This window comes from Oryzias latipes, chromosome 6, assembly GCF_002234675.1.
Source record: "Oryzias latipes chromosome 6, ASM223467v1".
NCBI lineage: Eukaryota > Metazoa > Chordata > Actinopteri > Beloniformes > Adrianichthyidae > Oryzias > Oryzias latipes.
The window spans coordinates 17,960,433-17,982,716 of NC_019864.2; the positions used below are offsets into that span (position 1 = coordinate 17,960,433).

Below are 22,284 nucleotides of genomic sequence, written 5' to 3' on the forward strand. Positions count from 1 at the left end.
TCACGTTCCAGTGAGAAACTCCAAAACGGGAAACTTTCTGTCACCTTTTCTGTCACGGGAAACCACTCTCAAGTTTTCCTCCTGACTTTGGCCTGCAGAAAGTTTATTTTTTTCCCGTCTTCTTCTCCACCTCCCCGCGTGCTTCCACGTCCAGACCTTTTTTTCTCTTCTTTTTTCTTCGATCCTCTCCTCAGCCAATCAGCTTAGTCCAATCAAAACCAAAGAACACTCCACAGAACACTCCGCATTTCTTCAAAATAAGATATAGTCCTGTGAACTGACACTGATGAGGTTACATAATCCAAAACAAATCAATAAACAACAATAACATTGTTATTTACAGTAAACCCATAATCAACATCATTCAATAAACAACAATAACCTTGTTATTTACACTTAACCCATTTCCTTCTGGTTAAATCTGTGTCATCTTCTAGACTTATTCAAACATATTCCTTTTAGTAACTTTGTAATATCAATATTAATAATAATATTGATCATTTATGGGATTAATTTGTTTAATCCTCCTCTTTTTTCTTCTCGGGGCTACACTCACCCCCTTCTAAAATGTTTGATGTCCCTATCAAACAGTTAGGTCCAGCTAACCTAAACACAGTTTAGAGTGTAAGCTGACAGATGTTAACACAGTAGGAACACAATGCCATCGGATGGCACCACGAGGTGTTACAAGTATGAGTTCTTGAGTCTCCATAAGTTCCACTGCCAACCAGCACTCCACAACTTAAAATCGTCACAGGCTGGTTGGAAGGTTGACCTAGTACATCGTAACTAAGTCTAACAACTGGTTTTTTGAGCCTCTTGGAGCGTTCTACAGCCACCTCCTCTCTTCCCACTGGAAGGTCGCTACTTCCCTGGTCTTCCCCATCTAACCCAAGGTCAGGGCCTAGACAAACATCAGAAATGTCCGGAGTGGCTGGGAATAACTCAGCTTCATCCAAATTCTCCTTGGATGAGGTCGTAGGCATCTCTTGGCTGGCAGGAGTGCGGTCTTTTGATAACAACTCCGGTTGTCTAAAGAACTCTCCTAACGTTACTGGACGGGTTAATGTGGTGGTTACCTCCTCAACCTCAGAATCTGAGGAAGATAGTGCATCATCATTGACTGGCTGTACTGGTTTCTGAGACAACTTCAGCCTACCTCTTGTGACTGGTCTTTGCACAGAGTCTGTTTCATCCTCAACAGGCAGCCGGACTAGGCTACCAATAGGTAGCAAATGGTTGCGGTGTACCGTTTTTTCCACCCCCAGTCCCCTCTCTGGTTTCACTCTGTAGACTGGCAAGTGTGGTAACCTCTCAATAACAATGTATGGCATTGTCTTCCATTTCTCCTTTAGTTTGTGTTTACCTGTGAGACCAAAGTTTCTAAGCAACACCCGGTCTCCTTTCTCCAAGGTCTGCTCTTTAACATGCTTGTCATGGGCTTGCTTGTTTCTCTGCTGTTTTTTGTCTGCTGCTTCTGTAGCTAGATTGTAGGCCTGCTGCAGATCTGTTCTCAGTTTGGTAACATACTGAGTGTAAGTTAAACCCTGCCCCCTTTCCTCAGGCACCCCAAAACAGATATCGACTGGCAGTCGAGCTTCCCTCCCAAACATCAAACGGTATGGAGAGTACCCCGTGGTTTCATTTTGGGTGCAATTGTAGGCATGCACCAACTGACTGACATGTCGACTCCACTGTCGCCTATGCTTCAACTCCAGGGTACCCAACATTGACAACAGTGTACGATTAAATCTCTCAGGTTGAGGGTCACCTTGAGGATGGTATGGTGATGTTCTGGACTTACGAATCCCGAGCATTTTAAGCAGATCTTTAATCAGCTTGCTTTCGAAATCCCGTCCCTGGTCGGAATGGATTCGTGCAGGAAGTCCATAATGGACAAAGTACCGGTCCCAGAGAATCTTAGCTACCGTGGATGCCCGCTGGTCTTTGGCTGGGAATGCTTGCGCATACCGCGTGAAATGATCTGTCACCACCAAGATATTAGCATATCCCTGCGAATCAGGCTCAAGGGACAGAAAATCAATACACACCAAATCCAATGGCCCCTTGCTAGTAATCTGTTTCAACGGTGCTGCTCTCTGTGGTAGAGCTTTGCGTGTGATACACCTCCCACATGTCTTTACATATTGTTCCACCTCTGCTCCCATCTTCGGCCAGTAAAACCTATTTCGGAAAAGCTCAACTGTTTTGTCTACCCCCAGATGGCCTGACTCATCATGTATGGACTTAAGCACTCTGGCAACATGCTCTTTGGGTAAGACTAGCTGATGTACTTCTGTGCCGAGTGGTTTCTCCACTTTTCTGTACAGCAATCCATCAACCAACACCAACTTACTAGCCTCCCGTTGCAACAACAATGCTCCTGAGTTAGTGCATTTTTCTGTGAGAAAAGCTTGTCCATCACAGAGTGACTTTTTCACGGGCGCAATCATTGGGTCTTCATCTTGAGCCTTAATCAGGTCTGCTCTGCTTAGCTGAACCAAAGAACCCAGGTCTAGCCTGGTAGGAAAAGCATAGCATTCTGGGATGGCTTGAGGGGAAACCCCTAATGACTCTGCATAGCTGGTACCCTCTCCCATGGTCCTCTCACATTTAATCTGTTTACAGAGAGCTCTAACATTGTCGGGTGACATGGTTTGCCACTCATTCTCAGTCTCCACAACAGGATTGCGAGACAGCGAGTCAGCATCAATGTTACTGGACCCTGGTCGGTACTGAAGAGTGAAATTGTATGTGGAAAGAGCGGCGAGCCACCGGTGACCCGTCGCATTTAGTTTTGCTGTGGTAAGAACATAGGTGAGCGGATTGTTGTCAGTCCTCACCACAAACTGTGCCCCGTCCAAGTAATCGTGGAATTTATCCACCACCGCCCATTTCAAAGCCAGAAATTCGAGCTGGTGCACCGGGTAATTCCGTTCAGCCGAACTGAGCTTCCGACTAGCAAAAGCCACTGGTCTCAACCCTTCAGGGTGCTCCTGGTTTAATACAGCCCCCAAACCATGAAAACTGGCATCCACGTGCAGGACATACGGCTTGGAGGGATCAGCAAATGCCAAGACCGGCGCATTTGTTAAGCACTGCAGAATCTGCTGAAAAGCCTCTGTACAAGATTCATCCCACCTTTCCCCAAAAGGTTCATTAACCTTATGATAAAACTTCACCGGTGTTTTCCCAGATTTGTTTTTTTTCTGGGTTGGCGGGTAACCTTTACACAACTCTGTCAGTGGCCGGACAACGATGGAGTAGCCTTTAATGAAGCGACGGTAATACCCACAGAATCCTAAAAAGGACTGCAATGAAGGGAGATCAGTGGGCTGCTTCCATTTAGCCACAGCTTCCACCTTGGCTGGATCTGTGGAAATGCCCTTTTCAGAGACAACATGTCCCACATAGGTGACTTGGGGACGACAAAATTGACATTTGTCTAGAGACAGCTTAAGGCCAGTCTCTTCCAGACGGTCAATAACTTTGAGAAGCCTTTGTTCATGTTCCTCCAGGGTTTTGCCAAATACAATCAAATCATCCAGATACACAATGACTTCCAGCATGTGCATATCTCCTACTGCTTTTTCCATTAGTCGCTGGAACGTTGAAGGAGCTCCAGTGATCCCTTGGGGCATTCTTTCAAATTGATAAAACCCAAGGGGACATATGAAAGCAGTCTTTTCTTTATCATTTTCTGCCATGGGTATTTGGTAATAACCGTTTCGCAAATCAAGCACAGAAAACCACTTGCTTCCGGATAGACAATCCAATGCGTCATCAATCCGTGGCACCGTGTACTGATTGGGTATTGTCCTACGATTCAGCGTTCGGTAGTCCACACACATGCGCAGCTGCCCACTTTTCTTCCGCGCCAAAACAATCGGTGACGCATATGGACTTCTGGATTCCTTTATTATACCTGCCGCCAAAAGCCCTTGCAGGTGGCGGCGCATGTCCTCTAGATCAGCAGGCGCTATGCGACGAGACCGTTCCCTGAATGGGGTTTCATCTTTCAGTCTTATACAATGTTCCACACCTGTAGCTAAACCCACATCCCACTCATCAGTTGAAAAAACATTTGACCGTTCAGACAGCTTCTGTCTTAGCCTTTCTTTCCATTCATTTGGGATCGGTGAGTCACCAAAGTGAAACAAGGCTGGGTTAATCTGGCGCGACGTACTGTTTTTTTCACCCAGGACCTCAGTCACTGTGTCAGCTACACACAGCCGTGCCAGCACGGTGCCTTTTGGAATAGCAGTGTCTTTTAGGGACTCATTGCGTAATAAAACAAGAAATTTGTCTTTATCCAGCTTCTTAGAGAATAATACAGTTGGCTGCACCAACACCCCTGGAGGGAGGGCTGGGGAAGACGCCCGTTCAGTTATTAAAATGGTGTCTCCCACCGCGTACCTCTCTGTGACCTTACAGACAGCTAGATGGTCTTTACCTGCTGGAATGACCAGCGGACCTGGTCCCACCCACCTTACTTCAGCCACAGGGTTGTCACTCACCTCGGCTGGAAGCAGATTTAATGTGTCTTGGGCTTTCAACTTTGGCCCTGTCACACAAATGCTTGTTGTGTTAACATTATGTGAGCTCTCATTTTCACAGTTTGCGGGTGGTGGCCATACTCTGGTTACATTGGTGCCTATCAACATTGGTAGTGTATCTGAGCACCGTGGGTCAGGGCACACTAGGGCCAGCACCTGAATAGGCGTGCCCCTCCCTTTTGTCTTTTCAAAACACTCCAACTCAACTTGGATGTAGCCCTTAAACGGATAACTACTCTCCGACTCGCTTAGCCCCCAAATGGCTAATCCAGACACTGGATGTAGGGGTACATGTGACAGGTGCTTAGCATACCAACTGTCAAACACCACAGTTACCTGTGAACCACTATCTAGAAGGGCAACGCAAGGAGTGCCATTAACCTTCACCCTAGTGGTAGATTGTGGACCTACTAGTCCTTCTGGCAAACTATTACTATGCACGCTCACAGCATTTCTTTTAACATGTGCATTGGTGGTACTCCCCTCAGCAGTAGTTTTGGGGCCCCTTTGGTTTGCCTTGCCCTTACGTTGAGCACTGATCAGTTTTTGTATTACCAGGGGATAATTTTCTGGAGCAGAACACTTGCTGGAAAAATGCCCATCTTCCCCACAACGATAACAAAAAAAATCTCTGGACTCTCGCTGTGATGTGGATCTAGGTCGCGAAGGCCGAAAGGAAGTCTCTTGGCTTGGTGGGGTTGCTTCAGCTACTGTAGGCTTGACAGATAACACAGAAACCTGCTTTCGTAATCTAACCACTTCTTTCTTGAGGGCCTGGAGGCCTTTGTCTCCTCCTGATGGCTCAATAGCCATCTCTGACACATCAGTGGACGGGGAACATGGCATGGCTGACCTTACAGTGAGCTCATTCACTTGCCTCTTAAGGTTTTCAACCTCGGCATTAAGGTCTTCAACTCCCTTATCTGCTGTTACCGCAGCACTTCTGACATGCACTGATTTGGTGGGGTTCAGTCTACGCCGAGAAGCTTCATGCTCCTCCTCAATGCGTATCTCATTTAACAACTGCACAAAAGTAGGTGGATTGCTTCGTCGCTCTCTTAACCTTAGAGTTAAAATCATCATGTCGGCCCTAGTGGCACCTTTAATGAGCTGGTCAAGACGTGTCCTGTCTTTGACAGCTGGTTGCAGGCCCCCTTTCTGGACCACTTTATTGAGAACCCTCTCCATCCTTCGAAGAAATTCTGAAAGCTTTTCGCCAGACTGCTGTCCCAACATTCTGAATGAAAAGTAGAGTTCTTCCCCAGTTTCTGGTGTGCCGAAAGTGTTTTCCACCACATCAAGATAGTCTTGTGACGTAGCATCAGGGTTATTGAACCTGACCGCTTGCAGGATCTCCAATGCCGGACCCTTTACACTTTCCATTATTCTAATTTTCTTTTCTTTGTCTGGCCGATCATACTCTTCTATCATCAGCCTAGCCTGTTCCAGCCAGTTCTCTAAATGTTCCTCTCCAAGTGGTGTTGGAACCACCCCTGAGAATGTGCGCAACCTCCTAAAAGTACCCGCATCACTGCCTGGCCTCGATGCCAGCTGCAACACATCCCCTACCGCTCTAATGATAGCTTCCGGACTGGATGCTTGAAGGGGGGAGGAGAGATTAAGGTCGGGTGGTTGACTCTGTAACTCATCACTGTCTACCTGGTCGGTACGGTTACTCTCAACCTCAGAATGCCCGAAAATCCTCCAAGGGGACTCACTACCACCTGCCAACACATCCAAGGGGATAGCTTTAGTGTTTACTGGTTCTCTACACTCACATAAAACCGTTAAACGTTGGCTCTTAGGATCAAACATCCTGCCTCTGACTTTCACACGTCCAAGAGCTTTAATGCTCTGCAAGGTTTCTTCAATAACACCAACATCGGTGTCCTCTGGGACGTCTTTGACTAAAATGGCATGTATAGGGTCAATACCCTCACCTTTACACCAATGTAATAACTGAGACATTTTATTTGCTTTTAATGATCACTAAGGTAAATGATACCTCTGATGTTTACACACAATGCTTAATTTGAATTTGAATAATAACCCAAACTTGAGTTAATATAAAACAACCCCAATGTTGAGAAAGTAGACTTGAAGCTATTTCTTTGTGTTGACTTTCTCTGGCCTACTGGTTGTCTGGGTCAGGCAAACTATAACAACTCAAAATTTATCCCAGCGGTGCCTCCATTTATGTAGCCCCATCACTCAGCAATACTTTAACAAAATGGTAACCTACGGAGTCGTGATGGGGGGATTGGGTTCGTTGAGCTATGGTAGCTCCCAATCGGGTTACCTATTTAAATCTAAAGAGTTACAACGTCACAGAACTCACAGTAGACAAGTACGTCTTCCTAAAAAGTATGACACCAGACAACCATTTAAACTGAACACCGTTTCAGGTTTAATAAAATAAAGAGTTGACCCTCAAAACAAACAAAAATATTGGTCAATATATCTGGTTTTTATACTCTTCCTCTTAAACGGGAAAAAAAAATATGAACCTTGAGTAAATGTAAATTTCACAACTTAACTGAACATTCATAAACTGGTTTTAAAAGTTCGTTTCAAAAGTTTGTTTCAAACACAGATATTGCAATACTTCACCACGTCATGAAAAATAACAAACTGGGCCCATACTCACTCACTCATTCACACAGTCAGTTATTACCCCCGGGGGAAAAACCCTCGTTGCAGGCCTGAAAAAAAATCACCGACTTCCTTAGCCTTCCGTGCAAAGCCTTCCTGCGTTCTCCGTGCAGCTTTAGCCGTTGCTCCGCCCTTCCACAGCACCTGTCGTCCGTCGCGGGAAAAATCCAACGTCCTCAGCGCTGCAGCTCCGCTCCGTGGACTCCGGTTCACGTTCCAGTGAGAAACTCCAAAACGGGAAACTTTCTGTCACCTTTTCTGTCACGGGAAACCACTCTCAAGTTTTCCTCCTGACTTTGGCCTGCAGAAAGTTTATTTTTTTCCCGTCTTCTTCTCCACCTCCCCGCGTGCTTCCACGTCCAGACCTTTTTTTCTCTTCTTTTTTCTTCGATCCTCTCCTCAGCCAATCAGCTTAGTCCAATCAAAACCAAAGAACACTCCACAGAACACTCCGCATTTCTTCAAAATAAGATATAGTCCTGTGAACTGACGCTGATGAGGTTACATAATCCAAAACAAATCAATAAACAACAATAACATTGTTATTTACAGTAAACCCATAATCAACATCATTCAATAAACAACAATAACCTTGTTATTTACACTTAACCCATTTCCTTCTGGTTAAATCTGTGTCATCTTCTAGACTTATTCAAACATATTCCTTTTAGTAACTTTGTAATATCAATATTAATAATAATATTGATCATTTATGGGATTAATTTGTTTAATCCTCCTCTTTTTTCTTCTCGGGGCTACAATAATAATAATGGATTGGATTTATCTGCGCTTTTCATGACACTCAAAGCGCTTACATTGTAACCATTATTCATTCACTCCTCATTCATACTTGGTGATGGTAAGCTATGGTTGTAGCCACAGCTGCCCTGGGGCAGACTGACAGAGGCGTGGCTGCCATTTCGTGCCTATGGCCCCTCTGACCATCACTGGGAACATTCATGCACATTCACACACCAGTGGAGCCACACTGGAGGCAAGGAGGGTGAAGTGTCTTGCCCAAGGACACAACTACATTTTGGCTGGTGGGAGCGGGGATCGAACCGCCAACCCTTCGGTCATTGGACGACCCGCTCAACCACCTGAGCCACTGTCGCCCCGACATGTTGTCATAAACTAGATGCTACCGCCAAGATTATAGCGTCATTGCTACATGGACGGATTGACTGTACATCTCATTTACAATGCATGGAAGACATGGATGATTTTGGGAGATCAGGCTTGTTTATCATTCTCCTTTTGTTTTGAATGGCGCTTCTTCTTCTGTGTTTCTGTCAGCAGCAACTACTGAAACACACATCTACAGTGCCCTCTAGCGGTTGTTAGTGGGAAACAACTGCTAAAGGGCAACTGGTTGTTTGAGGTAAAACGAATTTATGAGCCTATTTATGTTTAAACAAAATCCCATATAAGTTGCTCCATAACATAAGTCGCACCACTGGCCAAACTATGCACACACAAAAAAACGGAACTTGTACTTTAAAAATACAGTAAATAATTTAGTTAGGTTTTATATGTCCATGTTCATTTTTTGTCGTTTTTTTTTTTAGTGCTTGAAATAAACCAATAAACCATAACAGCAGCTACATTGTGTACAAACATAGTGAAGACCTACTGGAAACATTTGACATCTGTCACTGTGATGAAAGTTAGACTAAGAAATGTTAAGTTGAACTTTAGTTATTGACCAAATACTTATTTTCTTCACCATTATGCAAAGGAATCTTTTAAAAAATGTGATGTAAATTATTGATTCTCATAGTTGAAGTGTTTGTGAACATTATAGACCTCTCGTCTTTTTTGAGAGAGACAACTTGCAGAATGCTGAATACTATACTGCTCGACTGGTCTATCTCAGCCATTCTGGCTGAAATTTTGACGGATAGTAATGTCTGTACTTTGGTGTAATATGGACAGGATCAAAAATAAAGTTTCATAAAATTAGATTTCTCTTGCAGCATGCCCCAAAAAATCTCAGACTAATGATTAATGATTATTTTTAAGTAAAAGAAAAGCACTTAACACCACTAGCTTTGTTTTTCCTTCTTAACACTGAACGAAGAGAAGTGGATTCCTGCCAGAGCTGCATTTGATTCCCCCAAGGCTGAACTTTGGTGTAAAAAGAAGGACTGTTGAGCCAATCATTTCAACAACTTACAGATTAGGGCAAAAAGAAATGATTCGGGAATGAATTGTCACATTATTCTATCACATGCAACATGAAATCCCAGCCCTTCAGCACACCAGATGTTCCTGTTTTAACAAACAGGAACAAATTCCAGTCTTGCATTAGCTGTATTTACAGCTAATGCAAGACTGGAATTTGTTCTTGTGTCACAGTCAAACCACTTTGATCACTGACGAGAATTTGAAACATCACTTTGAGGTGTTTTCTTGATATGTCCTGAGTTTCTGTCAATCTTTTGCTCTATAGCTGAAAAAAAAAGATAAGAAAAAATAAACAAACTAAAGCTCAAATTATTCCTTCTGATTCTTCGTCAACTAATGGAATTTGTCACATGCACCCATACAGGGAAATGACCTGTTTGGGTGCTGCTGGTTTTTGGGTTGTCCGGGCCCATGGAGGATCACAGACAGGAGCGACCACATCTTAAAGGGAGCGCAAGTGTGTCTTGCAGTTCCCCTGAAGCTCATAGACACACCTTAAAGGACATCATGGAACATGGAAAGTACCATTTTGGGTGTGGTAAGAGTATTGTGAAGTATTTGTAAGGATAATGTAAGTTACACGGACTTATGACGTACAGGTGATGCTGCTCTACGATGCCCTTACGCCAAACTCTGGTCTTAAGTAAGGAGTGCGTAGTGACCCCTACTGACCACACACAAATATTCGACACACGAGGTGTGCATGTGATATGTAAGGGCCTGTGTGGACGCCTGTCTAATTCCATGATGTCAAACAGGCTGCAGGAGTGCGTACTTATCTCTTAAAACAGCACCTTGCGCAGTGCGCAGGGTTTGGGGGAGGGTTTTGAAATGAATGAAAAATCTGTACAACACGCCTGCATCTCATCTACTTTATCCTTTCTTATCCTTGCATGTTGTTTAAGAGCGTGTCGCCTGTTACATCCCAGCAGAAAAAAATATGCTTGAGTGTTTCTATTCTATGGGCCCCCCTGATTTTTTTGCGGGTCACTTGCGTGCTTCGTAGAAATTTCCCCAATTTTCTCTTGCAGACAGCCCATATCCACCCGTGAGAGCAGTTGTGACTGAGGCTAATGCTCACATTAGGGTGTTGAAAAAACGTTTCACTTTTTAGGATAATATCTATCAGAAAGAACTTTATTTGATGAATAGTCTAGTGAAAACTTTCTTTTGTAGTGGTCAAAAAAAGTTTCAGTCTGGGGCGTCAGTATTCCCCCAAAACAGAGTTTTGTTTGCAAGGGAAACACCAGCGCGCGTTCTTGCTGTGGCTTCAGAAAGTCCCAGGTAGCTGTGCGGAAGCCTGACTTTGCACAGAAACTCCGAGCCGGCGTTCACATTCCCAGCGCCTCAAACTTGGCTTCATGCCTCCCTCCTTAGCAGCTGCCTAAAGTGTATAATTAGCGTATGCTATTTTAGAAACAGGCGTCCCTGTCACAACACCTCGCTATCTTACACTTCTCTGTGTTTACTCTGGAAATAAGTTTGCAGCGCGTGAAGTTATTTGGTAACACTTTAACAAGATTTTTTTTTTAACCCACTCAGCCGTGTAATAATTAACATGTGTTCAACAATCTGCACATCTAATTCTTTCCCAGGATGTAATTGAGTTCATGAGAAATACTTTTTTTTATTACTAAAAAACTTCACCTCTTATTTTTCTTCAAGAAACCAAAGGAGAACACTGTGTCCTTCACAAATGAAACATTGTCCTCTGAGACTGTTTTTTCATTGTCATGGCCTGAAAACATTGTCCTTGCTGGTGTTATTTTAGACTATCTTCATGACCAAACTTCATGCGGAGCACTTGCTGCATCATGGGCCTTCCCACAGCTGAAGAAGTGTCCTTGCTTTACATTTAGTCAAATGACATTTAGTGTCAAAGATCCAGTTACAGATCCAGTGAAGTCAAAGAAAACATTTTTGAGTTGATAAAGATGTTGTGAGTCCAGGATAAAGTTGTAATCAGCTCCAGAATCGTTGTTTTTGCCCCTTTAGTTTTAGGATGAAAGGAATCTTACCTGTGCAGAGGGCGTGTTTTTGTTGACGGCTGTATGGTTGTTCACGGTCCAGATGTGCTTTAAAAGGACTTTTCTGGGTTCACAAAGAAAAGATTTGCTTTGATTTTCCGTCCAAGATAGGAGGCACCGAGAAAAACCCACCATTTTTAAAAGTCCCACTACGATCATCTTTTGATCTATTTTAAAAAAAAATCACAGTGGTCTTTTAATCGGGATTATATAGTTTTTAGCTAAATAAAAAAAAAAAACACTTTGTCATTTTCTAGGACATAGTTTCTACAGAGCGGCAGGAGTTCATCAGAAATTTACCTCTGAGTTGTGGCTGCTGAGTAAGCCTGGCCTAATTCCCCATCATCGCTTTGTTTACAAGCACTCCCACTGGCTTACAGCACTTTACTACCCCCAACATAAATGTCAAGCAATTTTAGAGCCGTCCAGCCGTACAGTTTTGTCCCAGATGCCAGCTTGGATGAGGAAAATTAAAACAAACATGGATCTAGTGGTCTTTAAGTGGATGCATGGGAATGGAGAGGGGCAGGAAGCTTGTGGCCCACCGACTGTGGCTTCTACATCACTGCTAGAGGATTTTTCTAACAGCTTTTTTGTGTCTGTTCCTGATTAACAGTAATTTGAACAAATGCAATTTAAGCATTGTTTTGCCCCCCTATCATCAGAAAAATGCTGGTACTGGCTATTTTTGGTTCTCCATTGGTATTTATTTTCTTTTTAGGTGGGGGGGGGGGGGGCGCCCTGGGGGGGCGGTGTGCTAGTCCCAGAGGGAAGTCAGGGCATGAATGGTGGGGCTGGACCTCCTGCCCCTCGGGCCCCTTCCTTGCTGACTGTCTCTCGGTGCTGGGGCGGCTCTGGCCTCTATCTGCGGCTGGCTTGCCGCCTCCTGACTGCCTGGCCGACCTGGGAGGGGGGGCGCCTACCGCGGCCGGGTGGGGGGCCGGTCCCTTGGGGGAGCCTTCTTCCCCCAGTTGTGGACATCCGCCTGCCCCTCCCCGCAGCCCACCCAAACAAACGTTGCACACAGGCACATTGGGCTCCGGGAACTGGATGGGTGAGACACGGTGGCGGGGCTCACTGGCGTGTCTCTCTCCGGGGTCGCGTCGGCGCCTGCCCTCCATTCCACTTTTACTCGCATAGTAGGCATCTTGATTCATCTAGGGAATTGTGGGGATGGTCTGGTGAAACATCTGTGCTCATCTTTCACTGGTCCGCCACACAATTTTAACTTCCACTTTAGACACACACACTGCATGTAAGCACCACACACACAGCAAATACACACCAATCGCAGAGGGATCCTGGAGTAGGGGGGCTTTACTGCTTGGCAGAGGTGGGGCCCGCCACACTGAGACCTCCTATTTTACTTGCAGCACACACACAGTTCACCCACACCACCATACATCGGTGGGGTCGGGGAGGGGCGGCCGGTCTTGACCCGCCTGGTCATCTCAGGGCGGCCAGGCCTGTGGGTATCCTGTCGACTGCAGTTGTGGTCAAGCGTGCGGCGCTGGGGGGTCGATCGGCCGGAAAGGGTTACTGCGTGGCGACGGGGGGTGGGGGGCATCCAGAAGATTGTGAGCATGTGTGCGTGAATGCATGGGTGGAAAAGACCTTGGGGCTGCTCCCACAGTTCCTCTGGGGCTCTCCCTCCCCATCGCAGATTGGGGAGGGCATTGGGGGGGTATGGAAGGAGGGGTCGGATAATATGGCGGGTGAGGAGGGTTGTAGAGGGTAGAGTAGTGGGGGGAGGGGGATGGAGCTGTGGTTGCGCGGTGATCTCTGGGTTGCTTGGGTCGGGTCGTGTACCGGGGCTGGCTTGCGAAGACCGGGCTCCGCCTGGGTGTTGGGCGGCTCATGGGTTCTCGGGGACCTGGCTTCGTCCGTGGCCCGTGTCTCGGTGGCCGGCGCCCGGTGGCCGGCGCCCGGTGGCCGGTGCCTGGTGGCCCCTAAGGCTGCGGCCTGGTACAGCCAAGCACGCCTGTCCTGTGGCCTGAGGGCCCAGACGCCGGGTTCGCCTATGCCTCTCGGCGCCTATGCCTGGCTGGGTGGGTGGACGGTCCAGCTCCTCCCCCTCTCTCGGGCTGTTTGGGTCCCGTCGCCTGGGGTGCTCCCGGCCTGGGAGTCCCCCCCCCCCCCCTCTCCTGGTCTGGCTGGTCCGGCTGGTCCGGCTGGGAAGGATCTGGTTCCCCTTATGAACACACTGTTCACTCTGGCAGCCTGCATGTATCTCCTTCCCCACATGCACACTGCCACACTGCTCCCTGTCTGCTTCATTCCTCCTAACCCACAGTGTATTGATGGACAGATGTCTTCCGCTCATCTTCGTGTCAGAATATCACCTTTGGATGTAACATTTGTGTTTCCAGCAGATCTGGTATAATTGTTGCACAGCTTAAAATATTAACTTGTTCAAATCAGCACTTGATTCCCCACATTCTCCACCTTTCTTCCTTTTATTCTCTTCCACCCCCACCCCCCCTTCACATTCTTCCCCACTCCCTCCCCACACACACTAAATGTAACAAAGAAATAAAAATAATAAAGTAACAAAAAGGGGATTATACAAATTTACACTCTGGTTTTTCAAAGTTATATAACCTCTTCTTGTGATAGTAAAACCTGTCCAACACAAAAGTCCTTCAGCTCTAGTCTGTTTGCTCAGTTGTTGGACAGAACAAGTTAGAAAAAAGAAAAAGAAAAATTCTGGTACATGTTAAAAACACCCCCAAAAAAACACAATTTCATTGGAGTGGGTCTTTCAAGTTTTTTTTTCCTTTTTAGAAATTCATTTTTTTTATTGTTGAAAATCATAGAAAAATTAAACGCTGTTGGGTTTGCAAGTTTGCAAACGAGAAAAAAACGTTGAAAACCTTGAATAGTATCAGCCTGAAGATTCTTTAGACCTTTTGTCTCAGCTGTCGAGATGCTTTTCTTGTCACTGATCTCATGAGCAGTTAGATGCATCGTTCGTTTGAAGGTAATTACAGTACTTGAGATTCAGCTTTAACATGAAACAAACATCTGGATGAGAAGCAAACACCTGCAGTCAGATCGACCTTCCAGGAGAGGAAAAGGATAAAACAACAGGAATGAGAGCGTTCAGGAGATTCCAGCTTTTTGCTCATTTAGTAGTTATGAAATAAACTGTGTGTCACTCTTATAAATAGTCTTTCACTTCAAGCTCTGTAAAACTGCTATGATCTCATGATCTTGTTTTCCTGAACATAAAAAGTGACACTGTCTCAGTTTTTCTCTGATCGCTGGTGTGTGTTTTTGTTTTTGCCTTAAGCAGAAAAAAACTACCCTGTTAAAGATCTTGTGACCAAAATTAAGGTGAAACTTTATTTTTTCTCCTTTTGGAACTGATTTGAACTAAAGAATAGAAAAGATCCAGAAGATCTTTGAAGATTCCTGTGTTATCTCATGTTGGCGTGGATTCAGAGCAGTGGCCTTTGGCAGAACAGCCTTTGTTTTGGAGTCTCTGTGGATGGGCCATATATAACCTGTCATCAACACTTTTAGCCGTCCTTTTTTTATTGTTCTTTTGGACTTCTCTGACAAAGATGTGGTGCGGTTGAACACAGCGACCTCCTGGGGGAGTGCTGTGACCATTGGGGAGTGTGGACGGTCTGAGACAATGTTTATGTGGGTGGGATGTGTCAAAACGCAACACTGACATGGGAAACACTGGCCTGAAGTTTCTAGCCGAATATTGCAAAGTAAAAAAAAAGGAAAGTCCTCTGCCCTGGACAGCAAAAAGAAAACACTTGATATGGATAATTATTTAAACATCTTTTTGTAGTTTTTCCTTATCCTTTTGTTGCTGGGTGCTACTCTAAATTGAAAGAATAAATGAAAATCTACTCAAGTCAGTCAAGATCATGCTATAAGAGACCTCCTCAGTCCTCCTGCAGCTCATATGACCCTCCCTCTTTGCAATGGGTGGAGCGTTGAGTGGCCTCAGGCAGGCTGTAGTAGCTCACTGTGTCACAGACAGGCAGTGTGGACCTGTGGGCGCATGAGCTGTCATCTCGTGGAGCTTCGGCTCTCCTTTATCTGTGGAATTTGTCTTAAACGTCTTAGAGGAGGAGCTGGCTGGTGTTTTTGTGTCTCCTGTAGGAAAGCTGGGTTTGATTTGAAGTGGGTTTCGACTTCCCTCCTGGCTCACACAGACCGTAAGTAACATAGACATTGCCCTTCTGTCTATTAACTGTGTGGAGCTGCACGCTTCACGCATGTAAGCACATTGCAGCTGAAATGCAGGTGAAGTGACAGAATAAATCAAATTTTTTATTGAGAAGCCTGATTTTGCTTCTTTTTAGGAAGCAAGCTTGTGATTAGTAGCCTGCTGCTTTCTACAGTAGGTCTTTAGTAAGGTGATAGCTGAGCAAGAGGAGTCATTTAAGAGCGTCTGCATGTGTGTGAGGGACAAAATACCTATTCATTAAGCAGTGTTTATGCGTTTTGCCCACTTTATTGGAAATCCCAATAAAGTGGGTGTGTTATAGGTCTTTAAGATAACCTTATAGCCATAGACGGTGTATACAGCAAGTGCTCCCACATCTTTTCCCTGCTAGGAAACTTTACCACATGAGCAATGGAGGAGTGTGGAACATCTGCAGGACCAGAGCAAATCAGATTATAAATATCCACGTCTGTTTCCTTCAACAGTGAGTGTAAGCTCAGTGAAAATTCTGCTATTTAGAACAAGGTAAAGGTTCATTACGTGATGCTGGAACAACACAGAAGCATCAGGTGTTACTGTGTGGAATAGAAATGTGTCACCCACACACTGCCGGCAGCACAGACAACAGCGCTGCCAGAGTTGTCAGAAGTAGGTGGTAGTTAATGGTAGGAAAGCATAAATAGAGGCATTTAAACAAAGTAGGGCCAGCTAGAGATTTGCTCATTTTTGAGCATCTAATGCTGTCAACCATTGGTTTAAAACTCTGTGTGGTTTTGCTTGTTCTTTTTATGTTGATTAAATAACTTGTCAGCTAAATAAAAATCAGCTTTTTACCTTAACGTCAGTGTATGAATATATAAGTCCAGCAACGGTTTCAGAAGCTGCATTTTTGATCACTTTGTGATAAATACTGAGCACGTGGGATCTTTTTCTCCACATTAATTGAAAACAGACCCTTTTTGACCCAACTCTGCACACGTCAACCTGAGCCGGAATAGTGGAATTATTAAAAAAGATTGAACAAAAGTCAAATCACTTTCTGAGCAGCACAGAGACTGAACTATTTCTCAGCTTCTCTAAGTTTTCCCAGAGGAAAGTTAGTCCCACGTAAATCTTAAGAAAAACTTGACATCCTCTTTAAAAGTGCAGATCTGTCAAAGCAGAAGTGGGACCGTTTTCACACAGATTCTTAAGTGATCAACGCTCTGCAGACACGGAAGAAATGGAAGCTTTCATGAATTTTTCTGAACGGCTAATTATTCTACAAGGGGGTGGAATATAATCAGGCGTGTTATCAGTTTTTGTGTGTGTTTTTTTCCGCCATGGCCCTGCTCATGGAGATTCATCCGCCTGCTGCAGGAAAAAAGCTGGTTTGCTCTGACCTTGGCTTTGCTGTTTTCTTTTGGTTTGATTCACAAAGAAAACAGCTGGCAGTTGCATTCTGGCTACTGGCAGTCGTGACAATGAGCTGCCTGTATGACGCTTTCAGAGGAGCTCCAGCTTCTTGTTAAACACGTTGCTTGCTGTATCGGGGGCTCTAACGCACACATATGACTTACAGTTAAGGTCACAGTGATGGTTAGTTTCAGAAAACGGCATCATGCTTCAAATTTGCATTTTAGAAACATATATGGTGCACAAAATAGCTTGCAGATTTGTATTTTTTTCCTGTCTCAGGAAATACTCTGTCTTTCGGTCTCATCTCTTTCCTCCTGTATTGTTTTCTTGTTTAAAACTTTTTAAAATTATTTTGCTTTTTGTTCTTTTTTTCATCTATCCCATTGAATTACAACTTGCTTTTTTTGTTTCTAAATTATATTAACGCAACATTGCACCATAACTGCTCCACAAATGAGCTTGTTTCCAAAAAGCTGATGTTGAAATCAGTTTAAATTGATGCTCGCAAAACCATCAACTTGCTGTTTAAATTCTTATTTTGCTTGGAAAGCCTCAGCTAGATTTTCCTGCATTAGTTTCATCATTCTTTCAAAACTTTCTTGAATAATCTCTCATTTGCGTTGAATCTCCTGTTAATGGACTTTTTTTTGCAACAAAAGCTGAATTCTATTTACATTTCTTCGTGATTTCCTCTTTATTTTTGTTTACAGTCACAGAGAACCGCGGTGAGGGTTAATGGCTAGGGGGAGGAGGGGTGGACCATGAAGTGGCCACTCACTTGTAACCTAAAGGTTAAAATGCAGGCCTTCAGGGAGTCCTGTTACTGTGTACTCACTGATGGGAACTCTGCAAACAAGCATTCTGGGAGCGCAGTGGGCTCCTCTGTTTATTCCCAGTCTAGTGCCGTGCCATGATGTGGGAAATGACTGGGGACGTGGAACTTGGCCAGATCTCTGTTTTTCAGAAATGCCTTTTAACCCAAAACATAAAACATGTCATGTTCTGGGAGCTTGTTGAACGGTTTAACGGAACAAACTGTTTTGTGGGAGGAGTCTAGTTTTCACATGCATCAGCATTTACTACAAGTTTTGCTAGCGGATGCACTGCCTTTTACCTCACACGTGTTCTCTTAGTGTGTATAATAGTAATAACATTTTTTAAGTGTTTTGACTGCAGACTTGAGCTGTGGGAGGATCACATGCAGCAAATGGACATGAGGTTTATGTTGTTAGTGGTCAATGTATTTGTGTCCTTCCTGACAGGAGTGCAGGAGCAGCTCAAATGATCAAATGGGCCTTTAAACAGGCCTTGTTTAGCATCCAGATCCTCCCCCACCACCGTGATCTGATATCTCTAAGCATTCCAGGTTGTGCCCTTCACTCTGTTAATGGTGCCACTGACCCTTAAAGACACCCCTGCCGTAGCTCTCTGATCACAGACCTCTAATTGCTTTAATGCCAACAAACGGCGCTGATGTCAGATGTTAATGTTCTTCACTGAGAGGCACTTTATAGAAAGACAAGAAAACAGAGCTGACAAAGAAAGACAAAGGTACTCTGATTGTGCCATTGATAGATGTCTTTTCATAAAAAACAAGCAGAAAACCTATAATAATTCTGATATTGTACAATTTGATTTTCTTATCTCCGTCCATGTCTTAATGACGCACCAAAATCCTTTAACAAATGTGCTTTATCTCTGAATAGTAATCCATCTTCACTCACAGTGAATATCGCGTGATATTGAATTTTTGAAAATGCTAGTCATGAGAATATTGTCGATTTATGTGTTTATAGTGTCCGACCTAAAAGAAAACGTTTTCAGAAGCTGAAATAACACATTTTTATTTCTAATAGATCTTTCCAAACCCACTTTTTGTATAATATATCACACATAAAATAACCAGCTAGATCCCCTTTTTTTGCCAATCTTTTAAAAGCCTTTTCTTATTAACAAAAGTATCTTTGGAGTTTAACATTGACATATGAATTTACAGACAGCTCACTGGGGCATCATTGGATATCATTTCATACTCAGCGTGTTATCTGCCTGTGTGGTTTTCTTGCTGAGGTAATGGGGTCATGCCAGTTTGTTTTTTGTGTCCCCTTGTGAACTTTTCCGTCCCAGATTCTGCAGATCTTGTTTTCCTTTTTTTTTTTTTTTAAAGTTGTTGAACAGATCTGTTTTCATTACCTTAAATTTAACCTCCACCTGCATGCTTTATAGCAGATGTCCAACATTTGGATGCAGAGGTGGAGCAAAGGGGGTCAAAAGGAGCAGAGACCTCAGGACAATGGCACACTTAAAGCTTCCTGTGGCAAAGCGGCGTGTAAGTCAGGCCTGGCAGACAGGCTGGCAGGGCAGATGTTTCCCTGTAGGTGAGAGGGACAGTGGATAGCACAGTCTGAATAATTCATCAGCCTGGACTGAAGATGTGATATATTAAGACACAGAACCCAAGCCATCTTATGGCGGCTTTCAGCACTTTTTGTGCAGCATGAGTAGCTGCAGGGCTCAGATCACCCCGCAGCTCTGCTTTCTTTTTGGCAGTCATCCACAAGAGCAGAGCCAGTTGAGATAGTTATAGACGCACTCGCTTGAGGAGGGTGGGAAGCTGTACAGCACGGAGGTGCAGTTTACCCCACAGGAGGCTAAACTCTTCATATTTTTTCTTACTTCAATCAGCTAGTCTCACAAGTTTTGATGACAGAAAGTTTTCCAGTAAAACATATGAAAACATTTCTTTATTTCACGCAATGTCAGCATCTTTTGTCAGCAAACTTATTTCTGATTTTTAGCCCCCCCTAGAAAAAATAAATAAAAAAAGAGTTGATTTTTAGGACATAGTTTCTGCAGAGCATCCCTCTGTTTACACAGTCTCCCGCTAGCTTAAAGCCTTTTCAAACACCAACCTCACATTACTGGTTTAATAAAAATGGTGAGCAATATCCGAGCTATACAGCTGTACAGTTTTAACATAAATACCAGTTCAGATGAAGAAACAAAGACGTACGTGGAGCTGTTTGTCTGTAAGTGGATGCATCGGAATGGAGCGAAGCAGGGAGCTTGTGACGTGCTGATTGTAGTTTCTAGGTCTCTGATACAAGTGTTTTCCAACAGCATTTTTTGTCTGCTCCTGATTCACACCAATTTGAAAAAAGAAATACTCAGAAATGCAATTTTAACCTTCTTTTTTTTTTAAATATGTCCTCTATCAGGAGAAAAATGCCACAAAAACATGTTGAAAACACCAAAAAGACAGTTTTCATTGGAGTGGGTCTTTACAGTTTTTATATACCAGATGAACCACTCGGTAGATTAGATCAGAACTGGAGAGCCCCCTCTTAGGTTTCCTAAAAAATGAATGGTTTTGGAGACGGTTTAACGCTTTTGTAACCACTTAGTCCATTTATAGCTGATATCATTAATAGCAAACGAGGGTATGAAGCTATTTTGGTTCACTGGAAAACAACTCTTCTCTGGAGATAACATCCTTCTTCTGCTTCACACGCATTTGAAAAAGAAAAACAGAGTCTTGGAGCATACTTGTGGATCTCCAAGGAAGCAGAGCTCTGAAACTTTGTTTTCCATTAATGCTTGGCTTCATCTTTATCTCTTTGTGACATCAGTTCCCCCCTTGCCTGCATCAGTAGCATGGGTGTCGTTTGGACATGTACGGGGGTTTGATGGCAATCTTGAGCACTCACCAATGTGGGTTGGGATTGAAGACATTGAGGAACCTGAACTCTAGAGGCCCCTAAACTCTGAATGTACGAATCATCTTAAAAACACAGTAGTTTGCACCATCAGCACAAAGATTACCTAAACGCACAGCTGTAAAATATTTCTCTGTAAACCTGCAGTCACTGAACTTTCATCTGTCGTCTGATAGCTTGTTAATCCTCATATTTTGCTCATCAGTCAGCTGTTAAATATGTAGCCTAGGGATAAGTGTGGGGCCCATCTTTTACTGGGTACAAGGTTGTGTAAAAATGTGAGGCACAAGCGTGTAGTTCTTAAACTGAGACTCACTAAGTGACTGCCCTGAAGGCAGAAAACTAATGATTGACAGAAGTTTGTCTATGGCTTATATCTATTAAAATACTTATATCACTCCCCCCAAAGACATCCACACACAGACCACCACCCCAGGTCACATCCCGTCGTCTAGGATTTGGGGTGTCAATAATTGGAATTTACCGCAAAAATCTTTGTCCTAAAGAATTCACAAAATGACTTGGATGGCTGGGATACCAAGGCGTCAGTGGCTGCTGAGGGCTCCGAGGGAAGAATGTGCAGCTTGCTATTGATCTTTGCTAAGTGAGGTCACCGCACGTTGGGGCAGCTGTCTGACCCCCCCCCAAAAAAGGGGACAGAATAGCCTCCATGAAGACACTCTAATGTGGTCAAAATGCAAAGCGAGAATGTTCAAGAGAAAGAATTTGACTTCTGAGTATGATAACACAAAGCCTTTCTGGGGAACAAACGACCTACTTGAACCGCAAAAAATAAGACTAAAAGCTTTTCATTTTTTTATTGTTAATTGTTTGAAGACTCGTAATTTATCTCCTTGTTAAAGTGAGCAGGGGTGTCATCGGCAATGTGTTAGTTTCCCAGGATGTCGTCCTCTCTTAATAAATTTTTAGTGATATAAAGTAGCTTTAGAATTTAAAAGAATTTTAAATGGGAAAATTGAGTATAAAGCAGAAGAACATTTTAATTTTTCCCTCTTCTTGGTTTTTAGATAATTTTGTGCATCCCAAATCTGAGCTGCAAACAGACATTATTCACAGTGGTAACATGTCAGACAGACGACGACTGAGGAGCATAAACATGAACTTGATCCCCAGAGCTTGAACAAACCAGCCTTCCTCCTGCAGCTAACATTTATGTTGTGTCTTCTTCATGATCCCATCATACATCTAAACTACTTAGGTTTTTGCAAAGTCATCAGTGTTGCATGAATGTAAATAGATTTCAAAGTGAGGTAATTTATTTGTAAAAAAAAAAAAAGGTTTAGAAAAGCTGAAGTCTGGCAAAAGCATGATGCAGCGTGACACCTGCTGGTTTCAGGGTCACCGTGCACTTTGTAAAGTCCAAACTTTAGCATTTTGATGAAAATTTGTCTCTAGAGAATACAAACAAGTGAACTCTCTGAGCCTTTTATCAGTCTTGCACAGTGATGGATGGATGTGTGGAGCTTTTTACCCAGTGGCCTGTAGCCTGAGCTTCTGTTCAAGCCTCCATCATTGGAATGCCTGCAGCTTCTTGATGT

At 43.8% G+C, this 22,284-nt stretch overlaps 1 protein-coding gene across 3 annotated transcripts in view; it reads left to right on the forward strand.

Moving 5' to 3' along the window:
• Positions 1-22,284, forward strand: part of LOC101159436 (semaphorin-4B) — a 54,000-nt gene that overhangs the window by 4,884 nt on the left and 26,832 nt on the right. Inside the window, exon 1 of one of the 3 annotated variants that reach the window (XM_011476130.3) lies at positions 15,363-15,600. The exons of 1 other annotated variant lie outside the window; for it this stretch is intronic. The gene's annotated coding sequence lies outside the window, so the exon portion shown is untranslated. Of the gene's footprint in view, positions 1-15,362; positions 15,601-22,284 lie in introns of those variants that run through there. One more of the 3 variants, XM_011476131.3, reaches the window with a different exon arrangement.